This window comes from Calypte anna, chromosome 7, assembly GCF_003957555.1.
Source record: "Calypte anna isolate BGI_N300 chromosome 7, bCalAnn1_v1.p, whole genome shotgun sequence".
NCBI lineage: Eukaryota > Metazoa > Chordata > Aves > Apodiformes > Trochilidae > Calypte > Calypte anna.
In genome coordinates, this window is record NC_044253.1 from 37,032,339 (window position 1) to 37,057,128 (window position 24,790).

Below are 24,790 nucleotides of genomic sequence, written 5' to 3' on the forward strand. Positions count from 1 at the left end.
GTCTGAAGAGAGCCTTGGATATATTCTGATGCAAATGTCTGTAGGAATCTCTTAGGTCAGAGTTACCCAGGTACCTAACATTAATTTTACCATGTTGCTTAAATATGCTAACTGGAAAACAGCAAGCTGGCTTCAGTATACCCAAAACCACTCATGCTTTTGAATCATAGAATCATAGAATTAGCCGGGTTGGAAGGGACCTCAGAGATCATCTAGTCCAACCCTTGACCCACCGGAGCAGTTGCTAGACCATGGCACTGAGTGCCACATCCAGTCTTTTTTTAAATGTCTCCAGGGACGGAGAATCTACCACCTCACCGGGCAGTCCATTCCATAGCCTGATCACCCTCTCCGTGAAGAAATTCTTTCTAATATCTAACCTAAACCTCCCCTGGCACAACTTAAGACTGTGTCCTCTTGTCTTGTTGAAGGTTGTCTGTGAAAAGAGTCCAGTTTCCACCTCGCTACAGCCTCCTTTCAGGTAGTTGTAGACAGCAATGAGGTCTCCCCTGAGCCTCCTCTTCTCCAGGCTGAACAGCCCCAGCTCTCTCAGCCTCTCCTCATAGGGTCTGTGCTCGAGTCCCTTCACCAGCCTGGTTGCCTCCTTTGGACCTGCTCCAGGACCTCTACATCCTTCTTAAACTGAGGGGCCCAGAACTGGACACAGGACTCGAGGTGTGGCCTCACCAGCGCTGAGTACAGGGGCAGAATCACCTCCCTGGACCTGCTGGTGATGCTGTTTTTGATACAGGCCAGGATGCCATTGGCCTTCTTGGCCACCTGGGCACGATCTGTTTTGGATCTGTTAGTCTTACTGAGCTTTCTCAAGATGCAGACTGCAATTCTAAACGTTCACCTTTCCTCCAGGCTGTGGGAGCACATGGGTTTTCTGACCTTGCAGTTGGCAGGGACTCACCATTGAAGATGCTAGTTAACTGTGAGGAGTACATCCAGGCTAGTAGTAGCCTTTTAGTTAAGCCCAGTGAATTTCTGAGTAGGACTTGACTCAGTAACTTTAAGATCTCAGATGCCCCTAATTGGTGACTATTAAAATATTTGCTTTTTATAAAGGCACTTGGCATGCCAACAGGAGCAATTAATCTTGGCAAAAATCAAAGCTACTGAATTAGATGCATCTTGGAATTTAGGGATGGTTTAAGGTAATCCCACAAAAGCAATCTAGAGCATTAGTCTATTAGCTGATATTTTAACACAGCTGATAATGATGGTGACCTTATTTTATTGCACAGATTCTTTAACACTGCCTGATGGTGGTGGAAAGCAGGTGGATTTATTTGGTTTTTTATTTGCTCACTTATGATTCAAATGTAAACATGGGAGAGGGAATGAGCCTTCTAATTTAGCTGTAGCTGGCCAGTCCTTTATAAACAAATACTAGTCAGACCCTTTTATTTTTCCACATATTTTCAGTGTGAGAACCAGTGCTTTTCCTCCAGCATCTTAAGAGACTGTTATATGATGAGCTGTGACTTCATGTTGTTTAAATAGCCCAAAGTAAACAAAGCAACATTTACTCAGGAGGAGGGACAATATTTGTCATTGGTTTTTTTTTTTCAACAGAGGTAAGGAACTGCCTGAAGGCACCAGGAAACTGGATTTTTAAGCTTATAGTGTAATTATTTATTTTGTCAAAATATATTTACTCTTCTCTTCCTCTAAGGACAAGCCATGGCAGGGATACAGACTGGGCAGAGTTTTGTTTTCCCCTTGGCAGAGGAACATCTGAGCTGTGTGTGTACATGAATTTCTGTGAAACCCTGTTATTTTGTTTTGTTTTTTTTTAATTAGTTCAGACAGTAAATTTCCAAATATTTTCAATATGGAATTTTAAGGGGTGAAGTAGACCTACAGGTAATGTTTTAAGAAAGAAAATGCAATTTATTCCCCTACAGTTCTAAGAGCAAGTCCTTGAATGAGGCCTGGAATCTCCAGATCCCCTAATAGCACACCACAAAAAGCAGGGTTTTGACTTAAAATTCTTGAAACATTTTGGAAAACGTTTAGATTTGGTTTGAGGAACTGAGAGAGGGGTTTGGATTTTTTTTAGCATCTCATCAATATTCGTGGTTTCTACAAATTATTTAGAACTCATCAGGCTTGTTGTCTGACCATGCTGATTTGCATTTCTTTAAAATGATATTTTTGTGTGTGAAAATTACAATTTTAGAGAGAATCCTTTCCCCAAAGACCAAGTGATCAGGCTGCTTTCTTTGGGATCCAGCTGAGCTCAAATATTCATACTGCTAGATATCTCACAGCTAGTGGATAGCCATTACTTACATTGGCCAAGTCTTTGTCAGGTTGTTTTCTTTCAGACTTTGTAGTGTCAAATGTCTGGTGGAATTTGCTTTTCCCCTGTAAAGAGTTTCCCCTGAACTAGGAAAATCTACTTCCTTTCTGTCTTACTGATAACATATTTCTACAGCAAATCACACACACAGAATCACAGAATCCTAGGGGTTGGAAGGGACCTCGAAAGATCATCTAGTCCAACCCCCCCTGCCAGAGCAGGGCCACCTAGAGTACATCACATATACAAATCAATGTCTCTGAGACCTGTGAGACTAAATAAAAAAAAATAAATTATATGTGTAGGTGTCCATAAACTTAGTGCATTTTTTTCCAATATTATTACAACTTGATTTACATAGCAGAGTGTAATTGTTCTTTTAGGATATCTGCTGAAATACCTGCAGTTTCCTAAGTATTTAATTTCTGCTGAAAGTGTTTTTAACAGGAGACCACCATTAGAAAATGGCTTTTCAGCTACTACTTCATATAATGGATTGGGATAAAATATCTGGAGCTAAAACTTGGGGACACTCTTGGGTCTGTACAGTGTTAGGATGCCCACAGGAGTCTGACCACAGTCCATGTCACAGCCTGGTCATTGGTGAAAACTATTAAGTTTTTAGGGAGGTTTGCTTAAAGGTGTTCTGCATTGGTGAGGCCGCACCTGGAGTATTGTGTCCAGTTCTGGGCCCCTCAGTTCAAGAAGGACAGGGAAGTGCTTGAAAGAGTCCAGCGCAGAGCTACTAAGATGATTAAGGGAGTGGAACATCTCCCTTATGAGGAAAGGCTGAGGGAGCTGGGTCTCTTTAGTTTGGAGAAAAGGAGACTGAGGGGTGACCTCATCAATGTTTTCAAACATGTAAGGGGTGAGTGTCAGGGAGATGGAGTTAGGCTCTTCTCAGTAGTGACCAGTGATAGGACAAGGGGTAATGGGTGTAAATTGGAGCATAGGAGGTTCAAGTTGAATATCCGGAAAAATTTTTTCCTGTAAGGGTGACAGAGCCCTGGAACAGGCTGCCCAGGGGGGTCGTGGAGTCTCCTTCACTGGAGACATTCAAAACCCGCCTGGACACGTTCCTATGCGAAGTGCTCTAGGTGGCCCTGCTCTGGCAGGGGGGGTTGGACTAGATGATCTTTCGAGGTCCCTTCCAACCCCAAGGATTCTATGATTCTATGATTCATTGTGTAAGGTGTTTGGTCTTTCTCTTTTGGAAATTGTTGGCTATCTAAGGAGACAATAGCATACACAAAGATGTTTGCTTCCCAGCCTTGCCTGTCTCTACACTGGCCTGTCCCAGAGAGGGCACAGAGGTTTTAGGCTGTTCCTGTGGTAGCTGTAGCTACAGTAATACATTTTCTCTGGAGCAACAGAATTGAATTAATTGATGAAGGTAGCTTTTACCATAACACTTTGGTTATCCTTTTATTTTTATTTTTTCTGTTAGCGTTTTTTGATGTTTGGATGGCTTGCTTTTATACTTTATACTGAGGAAAACAAAAACTTTCAGGAAATTACACTGTCAGGGTTTAACACTGTCCCGGCAATTAAACCGAATAACAGACGCTCTCTATTAATGCCTCTCTCCTCCTTGATGAAGAAAGGAGAGAGAATAAGGGAGAGAGACTGATGGGTTGGAAACTAAACTACACAATTTTAATGAAACAGTAATGATAAATAGGAAAAATTACTAAATATATACAAATATACAGGAAAATGGAAACCACATTCCTCCCCCCTCTCCCCCAATAACTCTCACGTCACCACCGAGGCTGCAGGGCAGCCCTGGGAAAGTCCAGGCTGGACTCCTGGAGTCGGCAGCAGTTGGAGCTGGAGGCAGGAACACACAGATATGGGCTGGGATGGATCAGGAGCACAGGCAGAGGAAGCGATGGGATCCTTCCAGGATGCCGGGTGAAGGAAGGGAAGAAGGGAAATCAGGAAATCCAGAAGTCTGGAAATCTGGAAATCTGGCTTGGCCCTCGTGATGCCTCAAATTTATACTGAGTGTGACGTATATGGGATGGAATCCTCTGTTTGGTCAATTCTGGCATCTATCTTGTCTGTTCCTCCCCAAAGGAGGGCTCAGGTGGGACCTCTTTATCCTCCTGGATGGTAAAATGTTTTCCTCAGAGCTGAGCAGTGTCCTTGGCTCTGCACACCAGTCTCTAGCAGTAACTATAAACATCAAGTGTTATCAATCCTAGAAGCACACACTGTCTGAGAAACTTGCTGTTAATTTCAGTGAGTGCAACTGCTTACAAGAGACTGAGCTAAAAGCGAAAGTACAAGACAGAAAATCACCTTTATCCTGGCCTAAACCAGGACATACACAAATGATTCCCCCATCATTCATGCAAAATTAATTTTGCTGCCCTGCTTTTAACAGGTTAGGAAGTTGTTTATCTGGATGTTAAATACTGACTGATCACCTGGTTTGGTTTCCAAATTTTTAAAATATGACACAGAAGTAGTATAGGTAAATCTATATTGTAGGTGCTGGGCTTATGTGTTTGCAGCATAGCACACAAGACTGTTGTCTCCTGTAGTTTTCTTAAAATATTGTGATTTTACGAAGTATTTTTTATTGTCAAAAAAAGTGATACAAAGTTCAGCTTTGCTTAAAAGTGAGACTCTTGAAACTTAATTTAGTAGCATATAAGGAACTTGATGTTCTTTTACATGAGCAGTGGAAAACTTTATGCAATTAAGTAGTTTTTTTCATAGACTTTTTAAAGGTATTACACTTCTTTTTATAATACATTCTTAAAATGATGCAGCCTTTAAAATATAGTTAATTGAAGCTTAAGAATATTCTCAGGTTGTCAGTGGAATAGACTGCTGGATAGATTTGGGGGTTGCTGGTTCTTCACATTAACTATTATTTTTTCTAATCATGGTACTGATTTTTCTGCTACTTTGGGGAAAAATTTTCTCTCGTGAGGCAGAAAAATCAAGATAATATTTGCTTGTCCCTCTGCTGTGCAAACGAGCCACTAAATCTATCTGACACATTTTATTTGTTTAGCAAATACCAGGTGTGTATGAACTTGCATGTAGAATTCAGGATTTAGAAAGAGATTAATGCAGTTTTAAAGGACCACTTCCAAAGGCTGGTGGGTTTGTAATACCAATGGTCTGCTAGGCAGAGAGAAGAGCTTGCCACCAACAGGATGACAAAAATACCTTAGAGTTTCTTTATGAAACACCTGTAAGGGCTCATGGGTACTGAAGTGTCAAGGCAAAGTAATTAGAAAAGCTCTACTGAAACCTGGTGGCTGTGGCATTATGTTGGCAACTAGCTGAGGTGACAGAGCCTGCCCAGAGTGGACCTGCTTCATAAATGACTGATAAGAGAAGCTGAGTTTTCCATTGCGCTGGCATTTGAGGGCAAACTGCATCTAAGTGTTCAAAGAAAGCAAAACCACTCAAGCTATTTCATGCAGAGTAAAGGAAGAGTTATCAAGTGATGTCAAACAATTACGGTGATTAATAAGATGGAACTGGAGAAAAAACACAACAAAGGTTTTTCCATCCCTGTCAGCATATTACTGGGGGTAGTGTCAGCACCTGCTGTGTTTATTCAGGTTCTTGCATTGAGAAATTGGTTAAACTTGGAAAATTTTTGCTCCAACTCCTCTCAAGAGGAGTCAATGGTCAACAGTCCAAGGTTGGGATACAGGAAATTCTGACCAGGTACAAGAAAAAAAAAAATTTAAATGGAGAGTAATCCAACACTGAGAGAGGTTGCTAGAGGGATTGTAGGCTCTCCATCCCTGGGGCTGCTCAGAACTTGGCTGTGCTTTAAAGAAGGTACAGGATTAAATGTCCCTTCCAACATCAGTCAACATTACAATTCCCTGTTGGATCTGTAGGAGAGGAGCTTTTAATTTGACCTTCTGCCATGAGGTGAGTCACTGTCACAGTTTGTTTTATGGCCTTTTGGGTGCTGGTTGCTCACCTGGTCCCAGGTGATGGATGGGTGGCAGGAGCAATGTCTCCACTGACTCTCTGGGGATCCCCTCTCCTATGTCAGAGGTCTGGAAATAGAGTGCTTGCTTCAGTGCCAAGTAACAAATAAATCAAATGCAATTTTTGAATCTACTTATGATTCCTTCTTAGGGATTCCCAAGCTGAGTTATGCAATTCCTAGTCAGGGACCCAACTTGTAATTAAGAAAGATGTCGGACTCGGAACTTGTCCAGAACTAATCCATATTTGCTCTCACTCTCCACAAATCATGTGTGCTATCAGCAGTATTATATTGATTACAATTTTTCATATTAAAAATTGCTGGAGTATATAATCTTAATTTTGGAAAGCCTTTTAAAATGTATTCAGGAGCACTACTGACAGAGGAACTGATTTGCTGTCAAGAGAACAACATTATGCAGAGGTCAGAAAAACTCAAACCTGGCATTTCCTGTGCTGCACTCCTACATCACTGGGGATGCAGATTGTTTCCAAGAGGGAAAATTTGGGAACAACCCATAGAGTTCCTTCTTCAACCCACAGAGCTCTTGCACTGTGAGACGGACAGCATACACTTCCCTAGCCTGAGTATTCCTAGGAAATGGGTCAGGTTTTTTTCTGCCTTTTCACAATGTGTGTGGTATGCTTAGGGGATGGATTTTGTTTCTTATATATTTATATACTTGTTTATATATATACATGTGTAATGTTTTATACACTGTATATATATTTTATTACATTATACTATATATGACATTACATTGTTATGATGTTAAATTATATTGCATTACATAAAGTATTTTTATGTAGTGTATTTTTAATGTATATTCAGACCTTTTCTTTACCATAATGGGGTAACATCATACTAATTTGTTATAGCTCATGATTTACGTGGAGCAAGTATGAGCCTGATGTAAGGTCGTGCCAAAGCTCTTTATGAGTGGCTGAATCTCTTTTCTCTAAGAGGGGGATATTTGATACCAACTGTCCTGGTTTGGACCAGGATAAAGGTGATTTTCTGTTTTGTACTTTTGCTTTTAGCTAAGTCTCTTGTAAGTAGTTGCACTTGCTGAAATTAACAGCAAGTTTCTCAGACAGTGTCTGCTTCTAGGATTGATAACACTTGATGTTTATAGTTACTGCTAGAGACTGGTGTGCAGAGCCAAGGACACTGCTCAGCTCTGAGGAAAACATTTTTACCCTCCAGAAGGAGTAAAGAGGTCCCACCTAAACCCTCCTTTAGGGAGGAACAGACAAGATAGATGCCAGAGTTGACCAAACAGAGGATTCCATCCCATATACATCACACTCAGTATAAATCTGAGACATCACGAGGGCCAAGCCGGATTTCCAGATTTCCAGACTTCTGGATTTCCTGATTTCCTGCTTCCCTTCCTTCACTCAGCATCCTGGAAGGATCCCGTCCGTTCGTTTGCCTGTGCTCCTGATCCGTGCCAGCCCATATCTGTTTCCAATCAATTGAATGGGACTGAGCAGAAGACTGCCCTTGGCATTTCCCCATAAAGTACATCTGTGTATGTGAAGACTGTCTGTGTTCTCTGCCCCCATTAAGGTAGCAAAAGTTTTGAGCCTGCTTTGAAAACACCCTGGGTACTGCAGGCTGGTTTGTGGCTACCACTGGCCATTTTGCAGTCAAGAGGTGAATATTGGATTTATGTTCAAATCAGTAAAGTAGCTGGAGTCATATATAATTGCTTTCTAAAAAAAATATGTCAGAAGTTTGATGCATAGTAAATATGAAAGCTCCAATATGGAATAAATTATCAAGTGGCTCAAGTTCAGTGTCTCTTTGAAGACTATGGGGGGGTACAGGAAATTACACTTGTATTTTACACCTGCCAAATCAAATTACAGCAACAAATCTGTATAATTACAATTCAGAGACCATGATTTATTCTCTGAGTTAGGTAATTAGAAGAAGGACTACACTTGAAGGTTTGAATTGGATTCTTAGAAAGAGTCGTTTGCATGAAATGACCCACACAGAAATCAGTGTTTTCATCTCTTCTATTTTAGGGGTTTTGAATGACTCATTCATTATTTCCTCATCTCTTCATCAGTGAGACGCACAAGAAATTGTTCCTTTGATTGTTTCCCTGCAAATGTGAAATCTTTACTGTTTCTCCTCTTTTCAACAGGCATTCATAAATCCAATTAACATTAATAAGTCTCACATGTGTGCATTGAGAGGAGAGAAAAAAAAATGGACCTTTTGTCTCTTAAAGTATGTGTTTAACTGCAGAAAAGAAATAAAGAAAAGGCTTTTGGTGAATTACAGGTTACAAAGTCAGTAGCTCCTGCCTCATTTTCACAGCAGCTATAACATTGCTCTGATCCTCTCTCTTGTCAAGGGTCTTTGTGTGAGCTATTAATGCTGGATGAGCAGTCCTATTGGTGTACAGAAGAGTGTTATTAGTACCTTCAGTTCTGAAATTAATTACTAACAGGCCACGTTTTCAACCTTATGGAAGTATTACAATAGGGTTAATGTGACTGCACTTCTGCTGCTTCATGACATAACTCCAGGGGAGCAGACTGAAAAGATGTAAAAAATATTAGTAACTTGGTGATCTATATAGAAATATTCAGTGCCCCTTTTCTTCAGAGATTCTTCTGTCATCCCTCTAAAGAATAGGACTGGTGTTGCAAGAAGTCAGTGATTTTGTAGATTATTTGTTTATATTCTTTACTTGTGTGAGGTTCTTACCAGAGATGACTTTCCTGATGATGTGGGAGAAGTCTTGGTTGAGCTCCATGCTGTTAGCAAGGGAATGGGATTCCAGTAAATACTGACCTTGAGAATTGGATCTACTCCTGTTACTGGCAGAAGAGTCTGAGCACGGGTAATTCTGCTTAATTTTCTTCATTGCCAATTAACACCAACTTTTTATTACTGGTTTGCATGTTGGGGTTGGGAAAGAAGGCTTAGACTGAGGAAAAACTTTCTGAAATTTGGCATTGGGACCCATCACCATGGGCATGAGGTCCACCACAAGTCCCCCCGCTGCCCTCCACCACCCAAACCTCCTGTGTACCCCAACCACACCTCCTCAGCCACAGCTGATGTGTAAAACATCTCCAGGGAGCTACTTGCAGTATAAATACACTGAAACCATATGGTCTATTAGAATGGAAATACAATTCCAAAAGTTTAAAAATAGTATGTTTATTACCTGCAGTCCCTCCCAAAATATTCATTTGGGTGACAAGCAGTTGGGCTTGAAATAGGAGGCATCATCATTCACATCAAAAAAAGGGTGGTAAAAAGCACAGGTTGACCCCTATGATAGCATCATCTAGGAGGATCATGGCAAGCCTCCTGGAAGTCCATGATCAGGTCAAGCTGATCTGGTGTTCACATCTGTATAGAGTACTCTGTGCATTAAAATAACTGTTGTTGCACTTTGCTGTAAGGAAGCTTTTCCTGATACTGTTATTTTGCAGCTGTGTTTTCTCTCCATTATATGAGGTTAAGTCCATTTTGCTGTGACTAATCACTGTCCCTCCATGATGCCTACATCATCCTGATGTTTTTAAGCTGTAAGAATCCTCATTACTTGCATCTTTTCCAACCTTGGCACTCTGTTATTTTACTCTTCCTTCATTTGTCTAGTCTTGATTATGCTGTGGCTTCTTTTTTTTTTTTTTCTTAATTTTCTTCAACTTTTTGACATGAATCTATCCAAATGGTTCCCAGTAGTCCATACAAAAGGTGACATTAGAAGAATTCCATAGATGTTGCTAGTGCTTCCTTGCTGTACAGGTACTTGGGGGTGGATTGTGCAGTCTGCATTTCCAGTGGCATGTGCTCATTCTATACATAGCCTCACTAGCATCATTTGGACCTCTCACTTCATCCTGTTCTTGTCACTTCCCTAGTTCCCTCCTCCACTCCTCAAATTCCTTGCTGCAAACGAAGCGTTTGGCCATGGGTAGAGTTTTAAAGTTTCTGTAGTCTTTAGCTGTGCTATGACTTCTCCATTGCCTTTGATTTAATCCAATGAATGTCAATATAATTTTCAGCTTCTTGGGGAAGTTGACAAATCCCCAATTGTAACACTTGCATGAGAGTCTTGTTTGTATTTTGTAAGAATAAAATCATCTTTAACAGGAGCTGAAAGATTTATTTCCATCTGCACTATTAATTGCTCAAACTTGTATATGCGTGCATATGTATTCGCTCTCTCCCTTGTGGAAGAACATAAATAAATATGAAGTAATTCTACAGTTAGAGCTGTAAGCCTTATTTCTGACCTCTTAGACTTTTAATATTGTCCTTATTTCCCCCCATGTGTTTTTTTTTCTTTATCCATGGAAAATCTGCCTAGCTTGGTTAGCGCTGACTGTGCAAACCTCACCCTGGTGGGTATGGCCATTTCTATCATGGCTCTTTGATCTCCCAGTCCACTTTAGCTGACTCTCCTGACTTGCTTTTTCTGGTTGGGGGGGTTATCTGAATCCACGAAGGGCTTTTTAGAAAAACAGTTGTCAGATTTACTCCTTGTACTGCAAATATTTGGAAATACCGGGCTGTGTTGAACTTAGATCTCACTGCTCATTCTTCAACAGTTGCACAATTTAATTTTCTCAATCTTGCCACCCTTGGCATTCTCATCACTTCCCATCTACCATGACTTCAGATTCTTCCACCATTTTTTGATAGACTGAATTTTTAAAGTGGCAGGCATGGATTGGATGAAGTTGAGCTTCACAGGAGACAAATGCTAGTCACCAGTACCCCCAAGCTAACCTTTGCTTGTAGTGAAGCATGAGAACCATCGAGCTGTGTGTTCATTAAATCTGAATGTCCAGTGATAGCATAGGCTGCCAGGCTGCAGGAATCCCCATTATTGTCAACTTTTTAATAACAGGACTAAGGACTAGCTCTTACAGCTGTCTGTTCTCTTTCACCCCTCAGAGATACAGCTAAGTACAGGATTTGCTTTGTTATTCTCTCTTCTGTCCCATCCCCTGTGCTGGTGAGTGGGTGCCTGTAGGACTGGCACAGCTGCTTTGTTTTCTCTCTGTTTAGTGTAACAAACCTGGTGATGCAGGGAAGGAAAGAAAATACCATAAAACTCTCAGATACAATGCTGACAAGTTAATATGTGTGCTTGAATGCTTTGAAAAGCTGAAACAAAATCCCGAGATGCTGGGATTGCCTGGTGAGCAATTGTTTTCGTTACAAAGCTATGGATTTGAGAAACAGTCAAAGATTTGGGTTTTGTTTTGTTTTTTTTTTTTTAAGCCATACAGTAAACTTTAGTATTGAATATCTCTTGCTGCCTTTCCTATTACCTTCTTGCATTTCTTTTATATTCATCATTTGGAAGGGTGGGGGTTGCCTATGGCTACATCTCTTTGTAATTAAAAAGGTGATTGGCTAAATGCAATTCTGTGTTATAGTCTGTCCTTTTTAGTGTCTGCCTGTCCTGTGCTCCTGATTTACATTTTCTTTATTGCTTGCTCTTTGCCTAGTTTTCTTTCTGCATATACCTCCTTACGCTGCTTGTTTCCTTTTTGTATTTTTTAAGCTTTGTTCCATTTCATATCCCAAATCTCTCCAAGGTAATTCTCAAAACCAGATGCCATTTTACACTAGATTAACTGCCTTTGGTCAATCAGAAAATGAGAATTCAAGCCTGAGCTTTTGTTTTGAGCTTTTATTTTATTTTGTTAGAAATAAAGAAGCATTTTTAATTGTGTTGTAAGAATAAGGTCTCCAATACAGTCTTAATTGCCTTGCTCCTTAATTTGCTAGATCTGATACAGATTTAATGATATCATTGCAGCTGGCATTTAGCTGATTGGAAAAACACATTAGTTTTTGCATTTAGATGTTGTGAGAGAATGGTAAAGCTGGTTTGTGCTACTCTATTCCACTGCTTGCAGTGTTTCACATTTGTTCTTGTGAGCAGTTACAAGTGAGGAAAATCCTTGTAAAATCTGACTAGGCAGGACTCAGAAGTTTGGGTCTCTAAATGAGCACTTAGTTATTGCTATTATTTCTCTTGATAAAAACCAACTTAGGACAGCAGGGTTGGGGATGTCTGTGCATGCACACAAGTCTACTTTTATTACATTTATTTTCAGAGTTGCCATTGCTTTTATAATATGAACAGCATGATGGAGGCTGCATTCAGGTAGGCTTGAGTAAGCAGGGTGTCATCACACAAAAAGTAAGGTATGTCTTATGCAATAACGGGGGTTTTGGGGCTTTCTTGGACAAGGAAACAATGGCAACACTGAAGTCAGTCATTTCAAACTGTCCTTCATCATGATAGGGAACACTTAATCATGAATTCATCTTCAGGTCTGTAAGATAAATACCTGAGCTGTTGTTCATAGCACAGAGATATAAAGAAGTAAGGAAAAAGTGATTTGGAAGAAATGAGGAGGGAGTGAGGAACTGGTGGAGTGTATCCTGGCTTTAATATCCTGGCTGCTAACAAAGGGTATGGATTGCTTCAACAGCATGGCTGGAAATGCTGAGGTGGGTTCCACTGCTGGTAGCTAGAAGACAGCAGTGTTCCTGATGGCAGGAAGATGGACTCTCTAGAGAAGTCTTTGACTCTCTGGCCATTTCTTGAGCAAATCTCAAGAAACCATGGCAGCATGTAGCTTTGCTCAGGTATGCAAGAAGCTGCATTGGGAATGGCTTTTTCTGTTGTACTTGTGAGATTCAAGAAGTCAAAAAGATATTAAAAAGCTTATACTGAACATATAATATTACTTAAACTTTGTGTTTTCTGAAGAGGCATAGAGCAATATTTAAAACAATACTCTGAAACTTTTGACTGTTCCTGTTAAACCTCATAGAAGCTTTCTTGAAGTTTCCCTTCTGGTTTTTTGTGGCTTGTTTCTCACAGGAATGCTCTCCAAATGACAATAATAATCACGGATGTACATAAATGTATCTAAGGTAGTTCAGTACTACCTATGAATGCCCACACATGTGCTTGCTGGTCTGCATGTGTGCACAGAAGAAAGCTGTGAGGAGTTCAGTGCCTGTAAGCACCATTCATCAAGCTGATGCTCAGAGTGTGTAGAAAAGTTAAATGGCTGGAAAGCAGCTATCTTGTTTGAAAAAGGCATTTAACAAGACATTCACTGAGGAGGTGAGATCTTTAAAAATATTTAGGGCCTCTCAAAGCCGGAAAAAGCAACTTTTTGAAATATTTAAAGGCCAGCAGTTTCAGAGCAGAAACACGCAGTTCTAACACAATAGCACTGGACTTCTTTAATGTTACAATTGCTCAACTGATAGCAAAACCATCTCTTGATTTATTTCATACTTGCATGCACTTACGACCTGGAAATACAACTTGCACTGAAATATGTTAATTGTTTAAGGGTGGCAGGTATCACAAGAGAGCTGGCTTCATTACACTGTATTGAGTGTGTTGGAATAGTGTTGTAACACATTCAAATCAATAGGCAGCCAGGAGTCATCAGCCCTTCAAGCACTTTAACATAGCACTCCTGACTCCTTTCACGTGAACAGAAAGTGTTTTTTTCAGCAAGATTCTTCCTTATGTAACGTACATTTTCTTGCTTAATCACAGAAATCACTGAGTGTCAGGGGTTGGAAGGGACCTTGAGATATCATTGAGTCCAGCCCCCCTGCCAGAGGAGGACCACCTAGTGCAGGTCACACAGGAACATGTCAGCCCTGGTGAGGCCACACCTCGAGTACTGTGTCCAGTTCTGGGCCCCTCAGTTCAGGAAGGATATCGAGGTCCTGGAGCAGGTCCAAAGGAGGGCAACCAGGCTGGTGAAGGGACTCGAGCACAGACCCTATGAGGAGAGGCTGAGAGAGCTGGGGCTGTTCAGCCTAAAGAAGAGGAGGCTCAGGGGAGACCTCATCACTCTCTACAACTCCCTGAAAGGAGGTTGGAGCCAGGGGGGGGGTTGGGCTCTTTTGCCAGACAACTTTCAACAAGACAAGAGGGCAGGGTCTCAAGTTGTGCCAGGGGAAGTTTAGGTTAGATATTAGAAAGAATTTCTTTATGGAGAGAGTGATCAGACATTGGAATGGGCTGCCCAGGGAAGTAGTGGATTCTCCGTGTCTGGAGATATTTCAAAAGAGCCTGGATGTGGCACTCAGTGCCATGGTCTAGCAACCGCAACGGTGGTTCAAGGATTGGACTCGATGATCTCCGAGGTCCCTCCCAACCCAGCCAATTCTATGATTCTATGATTCTATGTCCAGGTGGGTTTTGAATTTATCCAGAGAAGGAGACTCCACAACCGTGCTGGGCATCCTGTTCTATATAAACTTGTACATACTTAAGCTTACTTAATAATAAGCTTACTTATTAATACTTAATATTAAATATTAGTTTTCACTGTTATATTTAGTATCCTAATATATCTGATAGATTTTCTGTTTCCTTTAATGTTGCCTGCTTTTCAGAGGTAAATTCATACATGCACTCAGTCCTTTATTGTTGGTTTTGAAAACATTTATCATCAGACTTGTTAAGACCAAGACATGTACCAGTGGTTCCCATCTCATTCTTCCTGAAGCAAAGTGTCCGTCTCGCTTATTTTCAGTGTTTGTAACAACATACTACAAGTTGTCAGTAAGTGACAGCTTTTAAAATAGGGCCATGTTTAGCTTTCGCACTAGTAAAACATAGTGTAAATGAGATACCTTGTGTGGTCTGCCTTAACTGAGCAGTGGTGAGTGAATCAAATGCTTATTCTGATGTTAGTGTTTAGTATATATGTGTCTTTGGATACTTAACCTGTACCTGACCTGTAAAATAGCCTGGAGTTTGCTCAAATTTCTGCCTCTTTCCCATGGTCTTCTCTGATCCATACCAATTAATGGCAGTCAGAAGAGAGCCACTTATGCCTCCTAGTAGCTGGAGAATGTTTAAGTCAGTCCTGGGGATGTAGGAATGATTGTATTACCTTGGCTCAGAAATGTTGCCCTTTGTTTTCTGAGAAGGCTTTTATCCTGAGAAACAGTCAGTAAATCAATTCAGTTGAGCTTGCTCTCCTTCTAGGCTAAACTATTTTGAATTTCCATCCACTTCTTATTGTTAAGGGCAGGAATGAGGGCAGCTGACAGCCTTGTGAGAGGTTGGGGTTGCCCCTTTGAACGATAGGAGCTGCGCTGAGGTGGCTTAAGTGTAAAATTATTTTTGCCAGTGCCTGCATTATAATTAATTTCAGAGAGATGCTTTAGTTTTGAAGTGTCTCTCCTTCCCCCGTTTAGCACTTATTGGTGTGATTTGCACAGTAGTGCTGTGACAGGGGAACTAGATTGCTTTTGAGGGAAAATGAAACCCCCCTCTCTGAGTTGGCCAAATATATGGTAAGCCACCAGTAAGGATCCAGACTGATGACTGGCCTTTTGGTAACTGAAACACATGCTTTGGGTCTAGAGGATCAGAATAAATCTGTTTTGAAGTCAAAGCCCTGATCTGCTTGTGGCACAATGTTATTTACACTGACTGCATCAATCTAGAGATCCATCCTCTCGTGCACGTTCTTTATAATGTAGACATGGCCTTATGTTTACATGTAATGTAGACTGAGATATTTCCAGAATCAGCATTGTATTTTAGGATGTGAAAGTACAGTTGGATATTAAAATAATAATGCTATTTTCTTTCAAGTGTATGAGGCGATAAAGTGAGTCAAGAATAAAAGATTTCCAATTTTTGTGTTATGTACGTGCATGCAAATGTTCTCTTATGTATGGATGCACACCACAAAATTCCTTCTCCATGTGGCTGGCCATGCCTGTTTTATCATATAAGGAGGCACAGCAGGTCTGTAGAGCATCAAAGCTCAGTTTTGTGCAATGGATGGACTCAAGGGCTTTTTCTTCCTGGTAATTCTGACTGAAACGTGGTTAACAGGTGGAATGTGTTAACTGAGTCCTGGAGTACATCTTCCAGTTTTAGTGATGTGCTCCAGGACTTCTCCACTTCGGGAATACAATCAGAGCAAACGAGAGGGGTTGGAATGTCCAGAGGAGTGTGGTTTGTATTTCACTTTATTGAGCTAAGGTCACAAAACAAAACTTGTGATTCTCATGTTCTGTAAATTTGATTCCTAATCTGTTCCAATTTAGGATTGTAAGAACTGGGTCAGAAATACAAGAGGCATTATTTGGAAAAGTTATTTAAAGATGGCTAAAACCTTAAATACTTTTAATCTGACACAAGGCAGAATTTGTTGTAGAAGTTCAGTAATTAAGTCAAAGTACGTGCTGTGCTTCACATACAGAGGAGTAGCTTGGCACAGTGCAGGAGAGCTGCCCTCTTGCCTTCCCTTAGCAGTTGTTCCAACATCATTGTGTGAACAATAACTGTGATTCTCTCCAGCCTTCTTCAGTTGTCTTGCTTAGATCCAGACATCTGAAAGAGCCCATGGAAAAACAGATTTAATTTAAAGATTAAAAAAAAAAAGAGAGAGAAAAAAGGTGAAGACAGGTGCTCTCCCTCTGTGATGAGGACTCTGCTGGATAGCTCAAGTTGTTGGAAAGGTTGGTTTGCTCTTCTTCTGTCTTGTCTGGCTGTTCATGTGTCCACAGTAGCACATGGCCAGGGCTTCTTTTGTCTGCAGTGCTCCTTACTTGGCCAAAGGAGAGTTTCTTCTCTGACACACCTTCTGGGAGTCTTCTCACTTTGGGAACCTGAAAAAAAAAGGTTTCTCTGATCAAAGTTGATGGCAAAATACATAGTGACTTTAATGTTGGGGCTTCTTCCTCATGGTGTTGACTGGGTGAAACATTTTATCCCAGTTATGTAAAATGTTTGCAATAGATGATTAAATGTTTAGGGATGTTATTGCTCACTATTACTGCAGCAAAATTCTGAGATGTGTATCAAAGTATACTATAATTGTTAGGATATTCATGTTTGCATGCATTATACTATATAAGCTTGTATTTGTAAAATTAAATAAGACTAGGATGTGGGTAGACTCCTGACTTGTTCAAAGAAAAGCAGTGAGTGGCCAAGCATGTTTTGGGTGTACAAGTGTTTTGCACAGGGTTGAAATGAATCACTGAATCACAGAATCATCCAGGTCAGAAAGGACCTCTGAGATCATCGAGTCCAACCCTTGATCCATTACCATTGTGGTTCCCAGACCATGGCACTGAGTGCCACATTCAGTCTTTTTAAAAACCTCCAGGGATGGAGAATCCACCACCTCCCCAGGCAGCCCATTCCAATGCCTGATCACACTCTCTGTAAAGAATTTTTTCCTAATATCCAACCTAAACCTCCCCTGACAGAGCTTAAGCCCATACCCTCTTGTCTTACTGGTACCTACTTGGGAGAAGAGACCAACCCCAATCAGGCTCCAACCTCTTTTCAGGGAGTTGTAGAGAGTGATGAGATCTCCCCTGAATAATACCTGTTTCTTATAGAACGAAATACAGGCAGGTCACTTGTAGTTTCACTTGTGTGTATTTTAAATTGCAAGGTAGCTGGCTTGCTAGTGATGCACTTTCCTGTTGTTACTGATGTATAATGTGAGCTGACAGCTCTCCTTAACAACTGGACGTAATATTCCTAACTGGGGTGACTGGTACCTGCCTGCGCCAGGTCCTTCTGTTCAGTTGGCTTTTTGCCCAGCTAGAAATTGCTCAATAAAAATTGAGTAAAATACACAGGCAAGGAGCAGTCTTTTTCAAGTCCCTACCGTCTACTTTCCTTATTTTACTCAAAATATTATTTACATAGTTAAAGTTAGGGAAAGAGAAATTAATGGACTTTCCTTCATGATAAAGAACCATGATAAAGCTAATTTTCAAATAGCTGTGTAAGGGGAAACAATTTTAAACAGTAAATTTCAACAGTAAATTTTAATCTGAGGTTGAAGATTAATAGTGGTGTAGCTAGAAACAGTAATTTCCAAAGAAATAATATAGATAAGGGGGGGAGAAAATCCTAAGTCTTGAGAATGTCACCTGAGCTATAATTGCAGGTCTTGCTCATTCTTTAAAAAGCAAAATAAAACAAAAAAAATTCTTTATTTATTTCGGCTTCAATGTGGGGTATAAATGCACATTTCCAGTGCAAAACCATGGGAAATACTGTGTATTTCAAAACACTGTAGTGGGGTAGTGATACAGGTATTCTGAAAACCCTTTCTGTTTCTAGTTTTAGCCTTTAGATAGGAAAATACTCCTGACTGGACTTGGGCTTGCCAGGTACATCTGAGCAAGATGCCTTGGGTCTTGCTCAAGGAGAGAATAAGGGTTCCAGAAGTTCCATAAGGGTTCCCCAGCAGTTCAGCACAGCTGGAGAGAGGGTGAGAAGCCAAAGCCTGGCGATAGTTATTGTCTGTGTCCTGGGCAAGCTGGGAGGTTGCTGCAGCATCTTTACTGTGTGACATTGGAGGCACCTTGTGCTGATGTGATTTTCTTTCCCTAGAAGTAGTTTGTTAACAGTTGGGTACTTTTTGTACTTTGGTATTGCAGTTTCTTGTGATTCAGCTGGAAAAGTCCCAGTGATTGAAACGAAGTAACTTTGGTCTGGATCCTGAGTACATCTGTTTGATATTCAGTTTAAAAGCAAAAGCATAGGTAGAGGAGAGAGTAATAGAAAAATGAATTAAGTTTGTTGCTTTGTATCATTTTATAATCTTTGGGGGAAAAATGAAGTATAATAAATACTCTTCCCTGCTTCCCCCTTCCCTCCTGCTCTTCTCCATTTCAAAGACTCGAGTATTTTATGGGAGGAGATTTTAAAACTTTTTTTAATACTTTCAGATAATTATGAATATTCATCTCTTCTACCAGCTGACTGAGCAGTTCTTGAATACAAGTTTTGATTAGGGCATCCAGATATATGAAAGGCACAGGATATATTTAAGAAACAGACATTATCTTAGGCTTTGCATCTCCCCCTCTAACAAATTTCTGATATCTTTTTAAGTACCAGGAATGTATTTGAGTGAATAGGAATTTCTAGTACCCACTCAGCAGTGCCTGGGGTTTGGGCAGCAAGTGTGTGGCACAGGAGAAAGAGATTTCTCTTGCTTCTTGAGGTGCTGCAAAATTCTTGTGTCTCTTTGGCCTCATGGAAGAGGAATAGAATACACAAGCACAGACCTAAATATGAAAACTCAATGTGAAAGAGAAATTTGCCATTTTCAGTGATGACTTAAAACTGAAAAGCTGTGATCAAAATCATCATTATTGTACTTTGCACCTGTGATTTCACTCTTTGGTAGAGCTTAAAGGGGAAATGTTCTTGTTTCCTACCAATTTAGTCCCAAACTCTTGACAGATCTCCAGCTCAGGTTCAAATTCAGTTTCTTTGCAGCATAGTGGGGTTGACTACTTGAAGAGATGATAATCACTTGCACTCTAGGAGAAAAGCTAAGTATTAGTCAACTTTGGGCCAAACCCCCCCTAGTTTGTGTCTAATGTGACCCACCAATGATGTGGTAGCATGCAGGTTCAGCATCTGTAACCACAAGGGAACATGACCTTGTATGTCTGCTTTGGGTGAGATCTGTGGTGCCACCCTTATTTTTACATAATCTGCAAGGGAATAAAGCAGAGAGTTGATTTCTGAGAAGCAGAGAAAGGTTGGACACAGGACAAGCTCTGTCCCAGAGGGTTCTTGTCCTCATCAACTATAGTTCATCTGTGCTCTGGCCAGCTATCTCATGTGATGAAATAATTTAGATATGTAGCTTTTCTTGGGAGGTGGGAAGGATTTTGTGTTCAAGGTGAGTTCCATAATTATGTCCATTATGTCCAAAATATAATTTTTATGTCCATATCTCAGATGCTTTTGATTTAAATAATTTTTGCAGGCTTTATCGATAAGTCCTGACAAAAAGTACAGTACAACTATTGGGTTAGGGGTGGGTGTAGTGGAAAATAATGACAGTATTAGCTACTGAGAGAAGTTGAGGCAGGTGAAAAGGGATTGGGGAAGTTGACCGTGTAAAGAGTCATCAGCAAGTTGGGGATTTAGAAGAAAAACAGATGCACTGGTGCTTTTTGGGGGGTCATTTTTATTGTTCCATTGGAAAGGGGAAGGGACACTTTATTCTTTTACATCTGTTGAAAAGAATTGAAAAGGCTGAGAGTCTGCCACGTGTGTTGGTTTATACCAAAAAGTGTGGTGGTGCCAGCAAGGAGCTGGCCATGACTTGGCAAAGGATTAAGTGAGATGGGAGGTAAAGGTCTGGTCATGGGTTTAGCCAGAGAGTCACAAGGCCTGAGAACATCCCTGACAGCTGATTTTAAGGCAACAGTGGGCTTACACTTCAATTCCCAAGGAATTTAAATTCTTTTGTACTTAATTTCTTGTTGTTATTGACACTACACTTTGGAGCTGCCAAAGTATAGTTTAGTCTTATTGCTAACTGTAGGATAGTTTAGTACATTTGATTTAGTTCATTGTTTAAAGTGTAGCATATTTGATTTGTCCTGTTATTTAAAATAGAAACCAACATGTTTATGCATGGATGCAGTTCAGTGGGGGACATTTTGTTCCTAGTTTGTCACTGGCTCAGGTGTACTTAGGGTTGGCAGATGCTGCTTCATCTCAGTGACTGATGGAAGGTATTTTGTACTTGGCCTTAGACCCATGTTCTCTTTTCCTCTCCAGTATTTATTTGTCCCACTGATCTTTCTACTTTTAACTTTTATCTTCTGTTGTGTAAATAAGGTTTCCTAAAACCTTTGAGGAGGGAGGGGAGAGGGGGGACGTAGAGCTGGCCGTGTATCTGTCTTGATGAACCTAAGGTAAGATTAATGAACAGTTAAATTGGGAAAGAAAAGAAATGTATGTGTGGGTGATTCTTTCTGAGTACGGGGGAAATCTGGCATGTAACAGCGTTCAGTAAGCACACTGTTCCCTATTACTTAGGTAGAGATTTAATGAAAAACCCAAGAGAATGAAGGACTCTGTGAAAATGATAAAGCAGGATCATTTTTCTTTGTAATCTAGACATTGAGATTTATTAAACCACACACCACACCGGGGCAGCAGTTAGCAAGCACAAGGGTGTCTGAGCATCAGTCTCATGCCGTGATATTCAGAATTTGGCACGCTGGAGGAGACCAGGAATTGATTTCAGTTGCCTTTATTAGTGACGTTACTTTAGTGACAAACTCAGCTGTGTGCATCTTCTGGTTTGGGTAAAGTAGTGGTTGTTAACTGCTCGGCTTGGTGGGTGTGAAAGGGAAAGAAGGCTAATGGAGAAATGTGTTACCAGCTGATGCTCCTGTCAGCTTCTCTGTCTCTAGAGTTCTCATACAGCTTTTAAAAAACATTTTGTGAATATGCATGTAGTACATCAGTCATGTCTGCTTATCTATTGGTGATACTTCTGTGGTTTCAGTTCTGCCTTTTCCCACCCCTCTCTTAGGATTTTTGATGTGAAAAAAGGTAATTTTCTCATTGTAACCTGGCGTCATAAGGCACAATGTGAACAGACTCTCGCCACTTCTGTGAAGGATAACAAAAAGTCCTTCTACAGATACATCAACAGCAAAAGAAGGCGCAAGGAAAACATCCATTCTTTACTGGACACGGGTGGGAATATAGTTGTCAAAGATGAAGAAAAGGCCGAGGTTTTTAACACCTTCTTTACCTCAGTTTTCAACAGAAAGACAGGTTACCTTGAGGACAAATGGCTTCTGGAGCTTATAGAAGGTGACAAGAGTCTAATCAGCCCCCCTCTAATCCTGAAGGACACAGTCAGAGACCTGCTGAGCTGCTTGGATCCCCACAAGTCTATGGGACCAGATGGGATCCACCCAAGGGTGATGAGGGAGCTGGGGAAGAGCTCGCCAAGCCTCTCTCTATCATCTATTGACAGTCCTGGCTCACGGGGGACATCCCAGATGATTGGAAGTTGGCGAACGTCACGCCAATCCACAAAAAGGGCCGGAAAGAGGACCCAGGAAACTACAGGCCCGTCAGCCTGGCAGAGTCATGGAACAGATCATCCTCAGTGCAATCACACAGCATCTGCAGGATGGGCAAGGGATCAGACCCAGCCAGCACGGGTTTAGGAAGGGCAGGTCCTGTCTGACCAACCTGAGCTCCTTTTATGATCGGGTGACCCGACTGGTGGATGAGGGGAAGGCTGTGGATGTGGTCTACCTGGACTTCAGCAAGGCCTTTGACACCGTCTCCCACAGCATCCTCCTGAAAAAGCTGTCAGCCCACAGCTTGGACAGGAGCACCCTGTGCTGGGTTAGGAACTGGCTGGAGGGCCGGGCCCAGAGAGTGGTGCTGAACGGGGCTGCATCAAAATGGCGGCTGTGGTGTCCCCCAGGGATCAGTGTTGGGCCCAGTTCTGTTCAATATCTTCATTGATGATTTAGATGAGGGGATTGAGTCCATCATCAGCAAATTCACAGATGACACTAAGCTGGGGGGGAGTGTGGATCAGCTGGAAGGCAGGAGGGCTCTGCAGAGGGACCTGGACAGACTGGTGAGTTGGGCTGATTCCAATGGGATGAGGTTCAACAAGGCCAAGTGCTGGGTCCTGCACTTTGGCCACAACAACCCCATGCAGCACTACAGGCTGGGGACAGAGTGGTTGGAGAGCAGCCAGGCAGAAAGGGACCTGGGAGTTTGGATTGCCAGGAAGCTGAACATGAGCCAGCAGTGTGCCCAGGTGGCCAAGAAGGCCAATAGCATCCTGGGCTGGCTCAGGAACAGCGTGGCCAGCAGGTCCAAGGAAGGGATTCTGCCCCTGTGCTCAGCCCTGGTGAGGCCACACCTCGAGTCCTGTGTCCAGTTCTGGCCCCTCAGTTTAGGAAAGATATTGAGGTCCTGGAGTGGGTCCAAAGGAGGCAACCAGGCTGGTGAAGGGACTCGAGCACAGACCCTATGAGGAGAGGCTGAGGGAGCTGGGGGTGTTCAGCCTGGAGAAGAGGAGGTTCAGGGGAGACCTCATCACTCTCTACAACTCCCTGGAAGGAGGTTGGAGCCAGGGGGGGGTTGGGCTCTTTTCCCAGATGACTTTCAACAAGACAAGAGGGCAGGGTCTTAAGTTGTGCCAGGGGAAGTTTAGGTTAGATATTAGAAAGAATTTCTTTCTGGAGAGGGTGATCAGGCATTGGAATGGGCTGCCCAGGGAAGTAGTGGATTCTCCATGTCTGGAGATATTTCAAAAGAGCCTGGATGTGGCACTCAGTGCCATGGGCTGGGAACTGCAACGGTGGTTCAAGGGTTGGACTCGATGATCTCCGAGGTCCCTTCCAACCCAGCCAATTCTATGATTCTGTGTGTGATTCTGTTTAAGTTCTGCCTTTTCCCACCCCTCTCTTAGGATTTTTGATGTGAAAAAAAGTAATTTTCTCATTGTAACCTGGCGTCATAGGCTAAATTTATTTTGAACCCCCCTGGATTCATATTGCTGTCATGGATGCAGAATCATTCTCTTGGTGACAGCTGTGGGCTTCTTTGCCACTGACTGTGTTGAGACCCAGCTAGAGGGTTCATGCACTGCGGGCTCCAGAGCTATCCAGGCTCCTTCTATTCCTCCTTATCTTCATCATGTCCCAAACCCTATGAAGAAAGGGCCAGGGTATTAGCAAGAGTAGATATTATGTTAAAACAGTGTTAACATTAAGGTATCCTAACTGATAAAGTGTTGATTTGAGGTGAACCAATTATTTTGATCTTTTTTTGGAACTGAGTAAAGGAGCCTTTGTTGCCCAACAATAATCAACAGCAAATAATTCCTTACAGAGTAGTAGGTGCACTACTAATACAATGGAGACTTCTATAATGTATATAAATTACTTTAAAAAATAATTACCTAAGAAAAGTAAAGGGCTAAGGTGAGATATTTTGTAACGTGTGCTTTCTGACTTAAACATGCAAACCCAGGTTTGTGAGCAAGCTGTCTGGGATTTAAATGTGAATTGAATATTGTTCATTATCTGAACAATAATAACTGATTTGGTATTGGATCCTTATATATTATTGTTGTCCTCTGCAGATTGAATGAGTTAATTTAAAGTATTGTGACAAATCCCATTTAGATGATCATTTATTTGTTACTGTGATCATTCCTTTTGGAAATTTCACAATTATCCCTGTTGTCTCAGCTGATGGATTTGGTCGTGCAGTGAAAGGAAATAAATCAGAGTGAAAATGAATAGGAATCTGAAAATTCATGTGTAAAGTGTGCTCAGATTGTCTAAAGAAGGAGTATCAGTATCTTTTGAGTGATAAAACTCTATTGGTTCTACTGAAAGCCAGAGGAAAAATAAGAATCCTCTTTTTCCCCTTTCAGGAAGGCAGAAGAATTACTGTCTGGGGTCCTGTGTTTGGTACTCATGCATGTTCCTCCAAGGTGTGTGTGGGTGTATGTCACTGACCTGAAATGGTGGCTTCAGGTCCAGGCACGCTGTGTTGAGGAGAGAGATGATTTTGTGCTGTAAATGAGAGATGATTTTGTGATGATTTTACACCTGTAAAGTTTTGATTTTTGTACATGCAAGATATGTACGTGGCAAGAAGCCTGATC

General features: G+C 41.4%; 1 protein-coding gene across 1 annotated transcript in view; it reads left to right on the forward strand.

Moving 5' to 3' along the window:
- ZNF804A (zinc finger protein 804A) overlaps positions 1-24,790 on the forward strand; it is a 171,551-nt gene that overhangs the window by 7,175 nt on the left and 139,586 nt on the right. The gene's annotated exons all lie outside the window — the stretch shown is intronic.